The 17408-nt window shown below is 39.2% G+C and overlaps 1 long non-coding RNA gene and 1 pseudogene across 1 annotated transcript in view; both read left to right on the top strand.

Moving 5' to 3' along the window:
• LOC127492772 (uncharacterized) overlaps positions 1-17408 on the top strand; it is a 357154-nt gene that overhangs the window by 178468 nt on the left and 161278 nt on the right. The window lies entirely within an intron of this gene.
• LOC100356973 (ubiquitin-conjugating enzyme E2 Q2 pseudogene) lies at positions 5697-6795 on the top strand (annotated as a pseudogene).

The following is a 17408-nucleotide window of genomic DNA, read 5'->3' as shown; positions in this document are numbered from 1 at the left end:
CTTCAGTGGGCTCAAATTCATTAGCAGAATTGACATCAGACATTAACCACATTTCCCCAGTGTTACCACTTGGTTTCCTGCAAAATCAAGTATGAGATTCAATCTTAAAACTAAAATTCATACATAAAACTCATAAAATTGATGTAATATTTTGTGTTAGGAAAAGAGTTGCAGATTGGTGCCTCCTCACACGGGACCAAAATGTTAGGAAAAGAGGCTCAGAATACAGAGGAGGCAGTGTACGAATTTACAGCCAAACTTTATTCAGAGAAAATAAATTCGTAGAGATGGGTGACCAGCTGCCCCCATGCACACTGATGAAAGACTTGGCAGAAGGCCCACCCCCAGGGGCCAGGCCTTTTTATATTTTAGGAGGGCTAGGGATGAGGGTGGGAGTAGGAGAATTCTTGAAACTGGTCTTTCAAGTATTCAATATTCAAGCAACGGGTCTTTTTTTTTTTTAAGATTTTATTTATTTATTTGACTGGTAGAATTACAGACAATGAGAGAGAGACAGAAAGGTCTTCCATCCGTTGGTTCACTCCCCAAATGGCCACAATGGCCAGAGCTGTGCCGATCCACAGCCAGGAGCCAGGTGCTTCTTCCTGGTCTCCCATGTGGGTGCAGGTGCCCAAGCACATGGGCCATCTTCTACTGCTTTCCTAGGACATAGCAGAGAGCTGGATCAGAAGAGGAGCAACCGGGACTAGAACCAGTGCCCATATGGGATGCCGGCACTGCAGGTGGAGCATTAACCTAGTGTGCCATGGCACGGCCCCTGGTCTTTCATGTGGCTATAGGTGGTGGGGTATGAAGGCAATGGGGTGTGAGACCCAACTGAGATTCAAGGGCAAAGAATACATTCCAATGTTTATCTATCTTTTGGGCAGTGAACTAGAATGGCTGAGACTTAAGTCTTTGTTCCATTCATTTTGCATACATTCAAATGGGATATGTCACTTTATATTAGAATGTATTTTTAAAAATTTATTGTGGAGGCCAGGACTTTGGGTAAAGCCTCCACCTGCTGTGCTGGCACCCTGTATGGCCATCGGTTCGAGTCCTGGCTGCTCTACTTCTGATCCAGCTCTTTGCTATGACCTGGGAAAGCAGTGGAAGATGTTCTAAGTCCTTGGGCACTTGCACCCATGTGGGAGACCTGGAAGAAGCTCCTGTCTCCTGGCTTCAAATCTGCACAGCTCTAGCCATTGTGGCCAGCTGGGGAGTGAACCAGCAGATGGAAGATCTTTCTCTCTGCCTTTTCTTCTCTCTTCTTATAACTCTACCTTTCAAATAAATAAATAAATCTTTAAAAAATATTGTGTAATATATATTGTATAATATATTACACAATAAAATAATTTATATTAATCATATTATTTTATATATTATATAAAATATATTGTGTAATATATTATACACACACACACACACACACACACACACACACCCCGTAAGGGTAAAACCAAAAACTTGCCATGGAACTCCAAATCCCATTAATCTGGGTGGTAATAATGCCATCTCATGTGTTAAAGTGATCATATTAAGTGTTCAATTAATCATATAGATAGGATTAAGTATTAAAGAGATCACATAAAAAGACCAAGTGTCTGGTAATAACAATAGATAAAATTAAAAAGGAGAGAATGTTGCAACATGGGAAGCAGTCCACACAGCAGACTCATAGAGTGATAAATGCCCTAAACAGCACTCTGACCTCAGCATCAACACTTAAGGCATTCTGGACTGGCTAATAAGCCTATGAGAGCATTTCGGGCATGGAAAGCCAAGACACAGTGGCAAAAAAAAAAAAAAAAAAATCCTACATGAAGAATCTCTGTGACTGAGATCCCAGTAGAGAGATTCCAGAAGGAGAGAACTTCTACTTTGCTTATGTCCTTGTCTAAATACTAATGGAGACTGTGGATTCAAAATGCTTCCATAGCCTTGGCAGCTTATGGCAAGAGCCTTGAGTGATCACTGACGTCATAAATGTCAATTGTTAAAAAAACAACAGGAGTCACTATGCACTTACTCCCCATGTAGGACTTCTGTCCTTAATGAGATGTGCTGTGAGAATTAACTGCAAAACTTGTTCTCAAACAGTACTTTATTCTCTGTATGTGTCAGTACAAATTGTTGAAATCTTTACTTAGTATAGATTTGTTCTTCTGTATATAAAGTTAATTAAAAATGAATTTTATTGAAGAATGGGATGGGAGAGGAGGTAGGAGGTGTGACAGGAGTGGGGGTGGGAGGGCATGTTTTGAGGGAAGAACCACTATATCCCTAAAGTTGTACCTATGAAATTTGCATTTATTAAATAATAGATTAAATTATATTTTGTAAAAAAAGTCACAGAACAGAGTTGATATTAAAGGATATGTGTATAGTGAAGTATATTACACGTATGTTTATCTATCTGATGAAAGACAATGAAAATGAATATACTTTGATGTTACTGGGCAGGCAAACAGGGGGACTGAAATGTGAGGTTGGAGAGTTCTATATGAGTTCCTTCCAACTTTGGATTTTGGCTTAAAGAATCTTTTATCTAAAGTTATTAACAAAAAATTTTTAAAGGCAGTATATGTATATGGAAAAGGTTCAAACAATTAGAAAAGCAAGTATAAATATTAATATTTATCTATTTTATTACTTAAACTAAAATTTTAAAATTTAAAATGGTCCTGTATTCTAATTTATCTCTGAGGAAAGTTATAATCTTCATGAAATTTCAAAAAAACTAAGCATATGTTCTTTTTTTAAAAGATTTATTTATTTATTGAAAGGCAAAGTTACAGAGAGGCAGAGCCAGAAAGAGAGAGAGATTGGTTTTCCATCCGCTGGTTCACTCCCCAGATGGCCGCAATGGCCGGAGCTGTGCCAATCTGAAGCCAGGAGCCAGAAGCTTCTTCCTGGTCTCCCACATGGATGCAGGGGCCCAAGAGCTGGGCCATCTTCTACTGCTTTCCCAGGCAGTAGAGCTGGCATAGAGCTGGGTCGGAAGTGGAGCAGCTGAGATTCCAACCGGTGCCCATATGGGATGCCAGCACTGCAGGCAGTGGCTTTACCCACCATGCTACAGTGCCGGGCCCAAGCATATGTTCTTAAACTTCTGTATTTGTCAAATGAATTGGCATTATTTGTGTAGTAATAGGCTGACTCAAATATATGCAAAATAGAAAAAAAACAAAGAACCTATATACAAGTATAATGTTATATAAAGATCGAGGATTGTCAATAAGCATGGAAAGATGAATGTAGTAACATTTAATCAGTTACACCCCTTTGTTTTCTGATGATGGTGAATATGAAATTCAGATTGAATAATAAATTATTATTTTCCTATTCATCAACTATTGGTTGATATCAGTAAATATCTTTTGATTAATATCTTTACTAAACTATCTCCTTCACACATAATATGCTATGAACACTGTGGTTAAAATTTTAACCTCCACCAAGGCTTCTAATGAAGCTCACATATCACATATCCAGTGTGTCTCCGTATTTCAATTCTTGCTTGTTGAATGAAAGAATTGCACTCTCTGTCTTAAATCCACTCTTGGATTTTGAGAATTTGTATGACAGGAATGCAGTAAAACATCAGAATGATTGTTTTCTCCTGTTCTAGTCTGTTCAGACTACCATAACAGAAAACCATAAACTGGGTGGCCTATCAACAATACAAATGCATTTCCTATAATTTTAAAGGATAAAAGCCCAAGGGCAAGGTGCCAGATACATTGCTTGTGGGCCCCTTTCTGCCTTATGTCTATGTCCTCACGTTGTGGGCAGGAGGAGGAAGCTCTGTAAGTTCCTTTTCATGAGGGCATTGATCCTATTCATGATGGTTTCATCCTTACTACCAGCGTTAGCTTTGCATAAATGTAATCAAATAGGCAGCTCATGCTACTTTCAGTAAAGGAAGATCACTTACTCACAGTTTTGGAGGGTGAAGGGCATGGCACCGGATTCTATTCAGTTCTGGTGAGAACTTCAGAGTAAGTGTCAGATGCCAGTGGGCATGTGGAACAAGGATCACAAAGCCAGCCAGGAAGCACACAGATTAAGTGCGACCCTGCTCCTTGTATTAAAATATGTCAAAGGAACCCCAGGGGTATGAGGAGAACTAGCTCATCCCCCCATTGGCCCAAGGACTCCCCACTAGTCCCATCTTTTAAAGTTCACACAACACCCTGGGGGTGAGATCTGGAATCCCAGGAAAAGTTGGGGTCAACAATTAAACCATGTCTAAGCTACAGCACCTCTGAAAGTCCCCACCTCCAGAAACCCTCAAATTGGGTGTTAACATTTCAACATCTGAATTTTGAGGAGACAAAATGTTCAGTCTAAGGCATTTCCCCTCTATTGCTAACTATATCTTTTCTTTGGGATGGAAATGCTTCCTTTTCTCTGGATAATCATGTTCCTTTTGTTCTTTACTTGCCATTATGTTTTCTCTCAATATAACTTTCTGCCTTCTTTCATGATTGTTAATTATTGAAAATATAGAAAAATATTTCCTTCTTTTGAAAAAGTTAATCTTATCCTTAAGCTATTGTTTTTCTTTGCCTCTTTTACATATTTTGCTAGTATTTTCTAAGTGATATTAAATGAATATTTGCTTTTGGCTAAAAGCAATTTAAAAGAGAAGAGCTGAGAATATAAACAGAACAACTATCTTGTTTCAGGACCACTGAAAGGCAAAGAATACTATAGCCATATTTTAAAACAATATTTGGGGCCGGTGCTGTGATGTAGCAGGTAAAGCCGCCGCCTGCAGTGCTGGCATCCCATATGGATACCGGTTTGAGTCCTGGCTACTCCACTTCCAATCCAGCTCTCTGCTGTGACCTGGGAAAGCAGTAGAAGATGGCCCAAATCCTTGGGCCCCTGCACCCACATGTGAAGACTTGAAGGAGGCTCCTGGCTCCTGTCTTCAGACATTCACAGCTACGGCCACTGCAGCTAATTGGGGAGTGAACCAGCAGATGGAAGACCTCTGCCTCTCCTTCTCTCTCTATGCAACTCTGACTTTCAAATAAACAGGTAAATCTTTAAAAAAAAAACACCTTAATATTGAATGCCTATCATGTGATAAACACTGTTTTAGACTCACACAGATATAGGTGAGTCTATCTCCATTCCAAAATTAAAAATTTAATAATAAAATAATAATAAATTTTTTATTTTATTTCATGAGCTCTTGTAGAGTAAGGCACAATCTTGACACTGTGTAATATTTCTTACATTTCCCATCACTTCCAATAGCCATGTGGATTAGGACTTTCTCTCTTCTTAGGTCATTTGATGGGTAGATACATAGAAATCTAGATAGAAAGGTAGATAGAAGATAGATGGATCTATATATATATACACATAAATACTCTTGAAGAATAGATATGGAGCAATCATATATACTGTTGCAAGGTACAATTTTGTTGTCATAAGATAATATGTGTATTTGTCCCCTTTGTGAGTGAAAATTAAAGGTTTGAATGAGGATAATTTTCACATTAAAAATAGAATTATAGGCTCTCTGAGAAGACATCTGAGCTAAGACCTTTCATGAAATAGGGGCCTACATGGGAAGTGGAGAGGGCTAGCTTAAATCTGGCAAAGGGACCAAAGGCTCGAGGCAGGAAGACGGAGAGAAAGACTCTCACCCCCTTCTTCAACAATGATTTGTGCACTCTGATGACCCAAATATGACCTCAGTTCTGGAGCGTCTAGAAGATTCTAAGAACAATAATTCACTTCATCAGCAATTTAAGTGGTTGATATGTGAACTCTGCAGATTATATAGCCTTCTTAAGCACCTGGATGCTGAGATGTTAGATCAACCACTACCCGCAGGTCAGAATGGGACAACAGAGGACGTCACGTCAGAAGAGGAGGATGAGGAAGAGGTGGCTGAAGATATAGAAGACTTAGATCACTATGAGATGAAGGAAGAAGAACCTATTCATGGCAAAAAGTCAGAGGATGAAGGAATTGAAAAAGAAAACTTGTCAATATTAGAGAAAATTTGGAAGACTCAAAGCTAAGACCATTTAAATGTTGGGGTGTCTGGGTCAGTGGAGACACATAGACTCATGAAAGAGCTCAGGGAGACATACAGATCACAGTTACAAGACAGGGGTTTATTCAGTGGAACTCATAAAAGACAGTTTACATGACTGGCATACTAAACTGCAGACAGTCCTGATAGTCCTTTGCACAGTGATCTTCAGATCTTAAAAGAAAAAGAAGGCATAGATTATATATTTTGCTTAACTTCTCTTTTAAGGATAACTTTCTGTTTGGTCCTCTGTTTGTTCAAGTGGTGTTACCTGTTTTTTCAGGAGAGCATGTGTTGGGTGGAGGAGCATTGTGTATGGAACTTCTCACAAAGCAGAGCTGGAGCAGTGCCTACTCAATAGAATTGGTCATCGTGCATATAAATGCCACCTTAGTCGAAGGCAAATCCAGAGTGCAGTTTGGAGCAGATAAGAATCAATGTAATCGAACAAGAGCTCAGCAGTCCTCTAACTCCATTCTACAGATACTTGAGAAAAGTGGCTGGTACACTCCTCCAGAGGAAGATGGCTAAATATGTTACTGTCACATGTGTGGACCAATGTTGCTTTAAAGAAAATCTTTCCAACATGCAGACACTGCTTTGAGTAGCCCATAACAACAGTACTGAAGATGTTAGCTAATAGATATTTTAGTGGATAATCTGTCAACTGGCATCCAGTATAAGTTACATCCTTCTCATTTTGCTCATTTTAGGTATCGTGGACTGAGCAGTAGGGCCTATACTGTATTTCTCCTGATAAATACACATACTGGTCACTGCTTATCATCTCTTTTTATTTTTATTTTTATTTTTTGACAGGCAGAGTGGACAGTGAGAGAGAGAGAGACAGAGAGAAAGGTCTTCCTTTTGCCGTTGGTTCACCCTCCACTGGTCGCCGCAGCTGGCGCACCGCGCTGATCCGATGGCAGGAGCCAGGAGCCAGGTGCTTCTCCTGGTCTCCCATGGGGTGCAGGGCCCAAGCACTTGGGCCATCCTCCACTGCACTCCCGGGCCACAGCAGAGAGCTGGCCTGGAAGAGGGGCAACCGGGACAGAATCTGGCGCCCTGACCGGGACTAGAACCCGGTGTGCCGGCGCCGCAAGGCAGAGGATTAGCCTAGTGAGCCGGGGCGCCGGCCTATCATCTCTTTTTCTTGAAAAGTGAAATAATTTAAGCATACAAGTCAATAAAAGTTTAATAAATGTTCAGTATTGGTTAGAAAAATTTAGATTCTCTAAACCAAATAGCTTTGTCAGGTCTAAAACCATTTCATGATACTGCCAAAATAATGACAAGAGATCTAATTAAATTATCAAAAAATTTTAATGACTATGTGATGATATGAACTGTTGACTGAAGGTCTACTCTTAATTGAGCGGTAATGTACCTCTTAGGCAAAGAAAGCAAGGCTATGCCAGTTAAGACTGTAGGTGGTCATGTCCACTGGACAGCAGTCTTTCTGGGCTGAATCTGCTTGTTAGTTTCATATTTCTTATGAAGGGGAGGCACAGTGTAGAGCTTGAAGTTATTTAAAATACTATCATTTTACATTTCCATTTTATTAATGGGATATCACAATCATTTGTAAATTAATAAACTTAAAAAAATGATTGGCATGGAGACATGAGCAAAAGCTGCAGAGTTAAGAACGAAAAGACCTAATTTGGAGACTCTTAAAATTTTTTGCTGTAAGTCATAATGAAGGCTTTTACATCAAATACTAATAAGAATTCTGCATAGATTAATTCCTTTATAAGATCTGACTCAAATCAATGTACTCCCCACTTTATTGGCTTACCCAAATCACTCATGTTTGGTTGGGAATAGATTGCCTTTTTTTTATGCACCCCAATTTGATTTAAAAGAAATTCTAATGACTAAGCACTTTTAAAAAGAAACCCAGAAGAACATTTTTCTGCACAATCCAGTTATGAAGTTCAAAGTGTTTATTATGTGTTTGCTTAGGATTCAGTTTTTAACTTTGTAAACTATACCCAAGGGACTTGGCACTTTTATATTATTATGAGTATTTGATTTCTTCTCATTTTATTTTGGTTGAGAGACAGTAGATACAGATTTTCTGGCACTCTTGTTCACTTATTTAAGTTCATAAAAAGATTGGATTGTCAGTTGCTCAGATAATAAGGGACAAGGCAGAGTTCTTTAAAGCATTAAAGTTCCTTATACCTAAGGCTGAATCTTGAGTACGTTACTGAATTCTTTAGTATCGGATGGCTAGCATATGAACAGCTGCACATTAGCATGCTTTGATTTTGGATTTTTATTTTTCATTGCATATTTATTTGGCAATGTACAGTAAATCTTATAAACTTGCATCAAGTTTATAAATAAAGAACCATATAGAATATGTGTTAGGGCCGGCGCCGTGGCTCACTAGGCTAATCCTCCACCTGTGGCGCCTGCACCCTGGGTTCTAGTTCCAGTTGGGGCGCCGGATTCTGTACCGGTTGCTCCTCTTCCAGTCCAGCTCTCTGCTGTGGCCCAGGAGTGCAGTGAAGGATGGCCCAAGTGCTTGGGCCCTGTACCTGCATGGGAGACCAGGAGGAAGCACCTGGCTCCTGGCTTCAGATAAGCACGGCACGCTGGCCGCAGTGGTCTTTGAGGTGAACCAATGGTAAAGGAAGACCTTTCTCTATGTCTCTCTCTCTCACTGTCCACTCTGCCTGACAAAAATAATAATAAAAAAGAAAATACAGAACAATGACTAATCAATTTAACAAACATTATGACCAAGACAAATAATACAAAATCAGTATATTTTAGTCAATGTAAAGACCCCTAATAGGAACTTAACATTAAAGATGCAAATATATACTGTTAAACTCTTAACTACTTTTTTTTTTTTTTGACAGGCAGAGTGGACAGTGAGAGAGAGAGACAGAGAGAAAGGTCTTCCTTTTGCCGTTGGTTCACCCTCCAATGGCTGCCGCAGCTGGCGCACCGCGCTGATCCGATGGCAGGAGCCAGGTACTTATCCTAGTCTCCCATGGGGTGCAGGGCCCAAGGACTTGGGCTATCCTCCACTGCACTCCCTGGCCACAGCATAGAGCTGGCCTGGAAGAGGGGCAACTGGGACAGAATCTGGCGCCCCGACCGGGACTAGAACCCTGTGTGCTGGCACCGCAAGGCGGATTAACTACTATAAAGTATATGCTTTGAGTCTTCTATTTTTAAAAAGTCAATTAGGCATTATTTTTGAGAATTATCTATCAGAGATTCTCTAAGAAAATATCAAGTAATGTCTTATCTATGTACTAATCATCACCATCCAGGTGCAGTAATGAGGACTTTGATGGGAGGTGTGAAAACAGAACAATACAAATATTAATAGAAATTTTAATTTGTTCATTTTAAATTTCATTTTATGTGTACAAGAATTTGATTATAACATTTTGATTAGCACACGCATATATATATATATATATAAGTACATACTTCATTAAAGTAAAATTAATGTAGTGTTTTAAAGTAACATCAACACTTTCAAGGAAGCCAGCCAAAGCAAGCCACTAAGCAGGATATTAAAAAAAATGCAATCTGATCAAGTCACTGTTTCACTCAGCATAATGTTTTCCAAATTCCTAACAGAGATCACTTTTCAGTTAAAATTTAAACTCCTAAGAATAATTGTGTGTTAATTACAGAGTTCAACCAACGGTACTAGAACAAAAAAAAATATTAAAATGGATAAAGTATTACATTGTACATCAACCGTCAGGACAAGAGCTGATCAAGTCACTGTTTCTCATAGTGTCCATTTCACTTCAACAAGTTTCCCCTTTGGTGCTCAGTTAGTTGTCAGCCCTCACCCTGACTGTTGATGAGCAACTTGATATGTTAGTATTTTTTTGTTTGTTCTACTTAATACTTTTGGTTGAATACTGTAATCAATACACAATTCTTCTTAAGTGCTGAAACTTAACTGAAAAGTGACCACTGTTAAATGTAAGAGTGGGAATAAGAGAGGGAAGAGATGTGCAATTCGGGACCTGCTCAAGCTGACTTACCTCAAACGGTAGAGTTAGAAACATACCAGGGGATTCAAATTCAATCCCATCAAGGTGGCATGTACCAATGCCATCTCACTAGTCCCAGTGATCAATTTCTGTTCACAATTGATCATAATGATAGGACTAAGAACCAAAGGGAGCACATAAACAAGAATAGTGTCTGCAAATACTAGCTGATAGAATCAAAAAGGGAGAGAACGATCCAACATGGGAAGTGAGATACACAGCAGACCCATAGAATGGCAGATGTCCTAAACAGCACTCTGGCCTCAGAATCAGCCCTTAAGGCATGCGGATCCAGCTGAAAAGCCCATGAGACTATTTCAGGCATGAAAAGCCAAAACACTCTAGGGAAAAAAAAAAAAAAACCTAAATGAAAGATCTCCATGAGTGAGATCCCAGTGGAAAGAATGGATCATCAAAGAAGGAGGTACCTTTCTCTGAAGGGAGGAGAGAACTTCCACTTTGACCATGGCCTTGTCTAAATATGATCAGAGTCAGTGAATTCAGTGGGCTTCCATAGCCTTGGCAACTCATGACAAGAGCCTAGGGTGATTACTGATGCCATACACAAGAGTGTCAATTTGTTAAGTCAACAACAGGCGTCACTGTGCACTTATTCCTCATGTAGGATCTTTGTCCTTAGTGTGCTGTACATTGAGATTTAATGCTATAACTAGTACTCAAACAGTATTTTTCACTTTGTGTTTCTGTGTGGGAGCAAACTGTTGAAATATTTACTTAATGTATGCTAAACTGATCTTCTGTATATAAAGAGAATTGAAAATGAATCTTGATGTGAATGGAAGGGGAGAGGGAGTGGGAAAGGGGAGGGTTGCGGGTGGGAGGGACGTTATGGGGGGGAAGCCATTGTAATTCATAAGCTGTACTTTGGAAATTTATATTCATTAAATAAAAGTTTAAAAAAATGCAATCTTGATTCAATAAAAGGCAAATTATGTCATTTATTAGAAATATGCGATGCTTTTGACATTGAGTTAAGCCAATAAAAATAAAGATAGCTTATATTATTAAAGAATAATTAGAGTGTCTACACAATGCAATTAACATTGGATTTTAAGAAATTCAAATGGTTAGTTTGGTAAAAGATTCCAAGGTCAGACTTGGAAGGAGGTGTAGTAGCTGTTTTTATTCCTACATTTAGAAATTATGATTGTCTTTTCTAACTTATACTAAAATTGAGGTGGTTGATGGTTTTATGTTTGTTCCTATTCTATGGCAACGCAGCCTTTCTGTGTGCAGGAACTTCCTCTTTCCCTTCCTCCTGTACCCACACTGTGGCGGCATGCCTACTGCTGCTCTCTTACTCATCTCCCCTGATAAAACAAAAACATTCTTCCTCAATATTGGCACATGGGGCCCGTGTTAGCAGATTAAGCTGCTACCCGTGACACCAGCATCCCAAAAGTGTGCCAGTGTGAGTCTGGGCTGCTCCACTTCTGATCCAGCTCCCTGCTAATGGCTGGGGAAAGCAGCGGAAGATGGCCCAAGTGCTTGGGCTCCTGCACTGACATGGGAGACACTGATGAAGCTCCTGGCTCCTGGCTTAGGTCTGGCCCAGCCCTTGCTGCTGAGGTCATTTTGGGGGCGAACCAACGGATGGAAGACTCTCTCTTTCTCCCTCTCTTTATTCTTCTCCTCTTCATTTTTCTTCTTCTTCTCCTCCTCCTCCTCCTTCTTCTTCTCACTGTAACTCTGCCTTTAAAATAAATAAAACTTTTAAAAAATATTAGCATGGTTGATTATTCCCATTAGAGCACCTTGTTCCTGTGAATGTTGCAGAGTCTAATGTTAGCAAAGTTCACACGAATGGTTAAATCAAATTAAATATGGGGGATTCTATTTCCTACCAAAGATATTTGAAGAATTGCTGAATGTGTATGGTTCATAGTTTTTAAGCAGGAATCTCAATTCTCCTGCTATGGAATAGCATTGCAGATTAGTTATTGGGGTTGCTAATAATAATCTATTCAGAAATGTAAAGAACATTGCCTCGATAACACAGTGAAGTTTAGAAAAGCATGACATTTTCTCCTTATTAACTTATTTTTTAACTCTACTTTTGCATGAACTTTTAAGAATGTGTATATATATGTATATATATTCATTTTTACTTGCTTTAGAGTCTAAGAGAAACACACACAGATGCACATACCCATGCATGCACGCACACACACATATACACACACAGACTGAATATTTTCCATCCTCTGGTTCACTCCCTAAATGCCTGCTAAGGGCAGGACTGGGCCAGGAGCCAGGAGTTTCCTCCAGGTCTCCCACTGGATGGCAGTAAGTACTTGAGTCATCATCCATTGCCTCTTAGTTTCCTTAGCAGGAAGCTGGATGGGAAGTGGAGATGGGACTTGATTGTGGGCCTTCTGATAAGTGGGATGAGGGCATCTGAAGCTGCATTCAACCCCCCAACACCACAATGCCTATGCCTGTAATGTTTTCATAAAAATGAGTGGCATGTATACATTATTTTTAAAAATATACAAATTAAGTGATATGTTGATTGTAGTAATGGCTGAATGCTGAAAACAGAAGTCTGCATGTGACTTTTATGTATTTCTTGAGAGATCCTTGCAAGCCATCTCTTTTATTACTTACCTCTGTCCTGTAAAACGGGTACCCTTACTTTCTCATTGAGAAAAAATCCAATTTATGTTTAAAGATCATATGTACAAAAGGGAGTGATCACAATGAGTGGTCACTATTTTGCTTCAGAACAGGCAGTGCCCCCAGGTGTCCAACTGCTGGATTCACTAGCAGTCTCATGTGTTCTTTTGGAAGTCTTATTGGTGTTTGAAGCATTATGCTTTTCTCCCCGTGAGACTGCTATTCTTAGGTCTCTGGGTGGGCTTTTGGGATCCTCTGCAGTGTCAGTGCTGTCGTCTTTGATTGACAGCATTCCAGAGTGTCCCCTGCAATGCTTAGGTCTTGGTGTGGGCTACTGGGACCCTCTGCAGTATCAGTGCTGTCATCTTTGATTGATAGCAGTGTGTCTCCTGGTTGGTGACTTCAGTGTGTAGCTGCTCTGCTCCCCTGTGGAAACTGAGTGTTGGGAAAAATGGCTGACTGTATTCCAAGGTCCTTACATTACTGATTCTGTGTTAATTTTTAATAATAACCCAGGGTTATATGTGATAATTAATACCTGAAATGCCCTCTTTTAATTTTGCATATCGACACATTTTCTACCCTTTAGTATATTGATAGGATATTAATGCTCCCATAGAGCTTCCCTGATATGCTTTTCTCATTTCAATACCCAGTGAAATTTCCCTATGCCCTTCTAAAGACTTCTTGGAAATTATTTTTTCTATTATATTTTATGGAAGCCTTGTGATTCTGAAGGGAACTTGGAAAGAGTAACTGTCAGAAATTATTTTAACTCAGTGTTCCCAATTCCAGACATAGATGGTACATCAAGATGTGGGTTGGCTCAGAAGGAAATCGTGAATTTTTGTCAAAATTTTCTTCATGATTTGCACTTAGGATCCCCTTTCCGCAACTTTTTCTCTTGATTTCCTCATCTTTGACACACACTTCATTCTAGGGATCCTTCTTTGATTTAACTTCATCTCTCAATGTATGACACATTTATCCTAGGACCTCCCCAAGAAGCTATTGTTAATTGAGTGACTGACTAAAACATTCAAGATGTAAGAACTGAGCAACTGGCTTTAAAGGCACCTGTGCATGCCTCTGTATCTCCTGAGTTTCTTTAAGTTGATTTTGTGAATCATTATTACAGAACTGCATGGAATTCAGCCTTGAAAGTCATGCCAATGGTAGCCTTAACTGTGGTGCCTCTCTCAATCTTTGTTGTTAACTAGTAGAATAAGTTCTGAGTCTCTTTGATTTATTTTCTGTTTATGGCCTTATACTTACTCTAACAAAAATGATATGATTTCTCGGGATCTGAGGAGCAGGTATTCTAAATGAGATGAAAAAGAGATTCCCATAGTTCAGGCTCATTATTCTACAAAATTTAAGGGATATGAGGAAGATCCCAGAGTCACAGGAAAAAATGAAATCTTCAAATTTTCCAGTAAAATCAATATGACAAAACAATATCTCTATCCCACAAAACCATAAATTTCAGCAACATACTTAGATTTTAGTAGTACAGGTTTAACCTATAATTTCCAACCTATAGTATGTATAAAATGAGATTTATTATCAATTTTTTTAAACTTTTATTTAATGAATATAAATTTCCAAAGTACAGCTTATGGATTACAATGGCTTCCCCCCACAACGTCCCTCCCACCCGCAACCCTCCCCTTTCCCTCTCCCTCCCCCCTTCCATTCACATCAAGATTCATTTTCAATTCTCTTTATATACAGAAGATCAGTTTAGCATATATTAAGTAAAGATTTCAACAGTTTGCACCCACATATAAACACAAAGTGAAAAATACTGTTTGAGTACTAGTTATAGCATTAAATCTCAATGTACAGCACATTAAGGACAGAGATCCTACATGAGGAGTAAGTGCACAGTGACTCCTGTTGTTGACTTTACCAATTGACACTCTTGTTTATGGCCTCAGTAATCACCCTAGGCTCTTGTCATGAGTTGCCAAGGCTATGGAAGAAGATTGAGTTCACCAACTCTGATCATATTTAGACAAGGTCGTAGTCAGAGTGGAAGTTTTCTCCTCCCTTCGGAGAAAGGTACCTCCTTCTTTGATGACCCGTTCTTTCCACTAGGATCTCACTCGTGGAGATCTTTCATTTAGGTTTTTTTTTTTTTTTTTTTTTTTTTTTTTTTCCCTAGAGTGTTTTGGCTTTCCATGCCTGAAATACTCTCATGGGCTTTTCAGCCAGATCCGTGTGCCTTAAGGGCTGATTCTGAGGCCAGAGTGCTGTTTAGGACATCTGCCATTCTATGGGTCTGCTGTGTATCTCACTTCCCATGTTGGATCGTTCTCTCCCTTTTTTATTCTATCAGCTAGTATTTGCAGACACTAGTCTTGTTTATGTGCTCCCTTTGGCTCTTAGTCCTATCATTATGATCAATTGTGAACAGAAATTGATCACTGGGACTAGTGAGATGGCATTGGTACAGGCCACCTTGATGGGATTGAATTTGAATCCCCTGGTATGTTTCTAACTCTACCGTTTGAGGTAAGTCAGCTTGAGCAGGTCCCGAATTGCACATCTCTTCCCTCTCTTATTCCCACTCTTATATTTAACAGCGATCATTTTCAGTTAAGTTTCAACACTTGAGAATAACTGTGTGTTGATTACAGTATTCAACCAAAAAGTATTAGGTAGAACAAACAAAAAAAATACTAAGAGGGATAACGTATTAAGTTGTTCATCAACAGTCAGGGCAAGGGCTGATCAAGTCACTGTTTCTCATAGTGTCCATTTCACTTCAACAAGTTTCCCCTTTGGTGCTCAGTTAGTTGTCACCGATCAGGGAGAACATATGATATTTGTCCCTTTGGGACTGGCTCAATTCACTCAGCATGATGTTTTCCAAATTCCTCCATCTTGTTGCAAATGACCGGGTTTCATTGTTTGTGACTGCTGTATAGTATTCTACAGTGTACATGTCCCATAATTTCTTTATCCAGTCTACTGTTGATGGGCATTCGGGTTGTTTCCAGGTATTAGCTATTGTGAATTGAGCTGCAATAAACATTAATGTGCAGACAGCGTTTTTGTTTGCCAATTTAATTTCCTTTGGGTAAATTCCAAGGAGTGGGATGACTGGGTTGAATGGTAGGGTTATATTCAGGTTTCTGAGGAATCTCCAGACTGACTTCCATAGTGGCTTAACCAGTTTGCATTCCCACCAACAGTGGGTTAGTGTCCCTTTTTCCCCACATCCTCTCCAGCATCTATTGTTGGTAGATTTCTGAATGTGAGCCATTCTAACCAGGGTGAGGTGAAACCTCTTTGTGGTTTTGATTTGCATTTCCCTAATTGCTAGTGATCTGAACATTTTTTCATGTGCCTCTTGGTCATTTGGATTTCCTCTTTTGAAAAATGTCTATTGAGGTCCTTGGCCCATCTCTTATGTGGGTTGTTTGTTTCAATGTTGTGGAGTTTCTTGATTTCTTTGTAGATTCTGGTTATCAACCCTTTATCAGTTGCATAGTTTGCAAATATTTTTTCCCATTCTGTTGGTTGCCTCTTCACTTTCCTGACTGTTTCTTTTGCAGTACCGAAACCTCTCAATTTGATGCAATCCCAAATGTTAATTTTGGCTTTCACTGCCTGTGCTTCTGGGGTGTTTTCCAAGAAGTCATTGCCGGTACCTATATCTTGCAGGGTTTTTCCAATGCTCTCTAATAATTTGATGGTGTCGGGTCATAGATTTAAGTCTTTAATCCATGTTGAGTGAATTTTTGTGTAAGGTGAAAGTTAGGGGTCTTGCTTCATGATTCTGCACGTGGAAATCCAGTTTTCCCAGCACCATTTATTGAATAGACTGTCCTTACTCCAGGAATTGGTTTTAGATCCTTGATCAAATATAAGTTGGCTGTGGAAGTTTGGATTGATTTGTTGTGTTTCTATTGTGTTCCATTGTTCTATCCATCTGTTTCTGTACCAGTACCATGCTGTTTTGATTACAACTGACCTGTAGTATGTCCTGAAATCTGGTATTGTGATGCCTCTGGCTTTGTTTTTGTTGTAAAGATTACTTTAGCTATTTGTCGTCTCCTGTGCCTCCATATAAATTTCAGCACCATTTTTTCCAGATCTGAGAAGAAGGTCTTCGGTATCTTGATTGGTATCGCATTGAATCTGTAAATTGCTTTTGGGAGAATGGACATTTTGATGATGTTGATTCTTCCAATCCATGAGCATGGAAGATTTTTCCATTTTTTGGTATCCTCTTCTATTTCTTTCTTTAAGGTTTTGTAATTTTCATCGTAGAGATCTTAACGTCCTTGGTTAAGTTTATTCCAAGGTATTTGATTGTTTTTGTAGCTATTGTGAATGTGATTGATCTTAGTAGTTCTTTCTCAGCTGTGGCATTGCTTGTGTATACAAAGGCTGTTGATTTTTGTGCATTGATTTTATATCCTGGTACTTTGCCAAACTCTTCTATGAGTTCCAATAGTCTCTTAGTAGAATTCTTTGGGTCACCTAAGTACAGAATCATATCGTCTGCAAAGAGGGATAGTTTGAGTTCTTCCTTCCCAATTTGTATCCCTTTAATTTCTTTTTCTTGACTAATAGCTCTGGCTAGCACTTCCAGAACTATATTGAATAGCAATGGTGAGAGTGGGTATCCCTGTCTGCTACCAGATCTCAGTGGA

Source organism: Oryctolagus cuniculus, chromosome 14, assembly GCF_964237555.1.
Source record: "Oryctolagus cuniculus chromosome 14, mOryCun1.1, whole genome shotgun sequence".
Classification (NCBI taxonomy): Eukaryota; Metazoa; Chordata; class Mammalia; order Lagomorpha; family Leporidae; genus Oryctolagus; species Oryctolagus cuniculus.
Note: the sequence above shows the minus strand (reverse complement) of the source record. Positions and strands in the feature narration are given on the sequence as shown.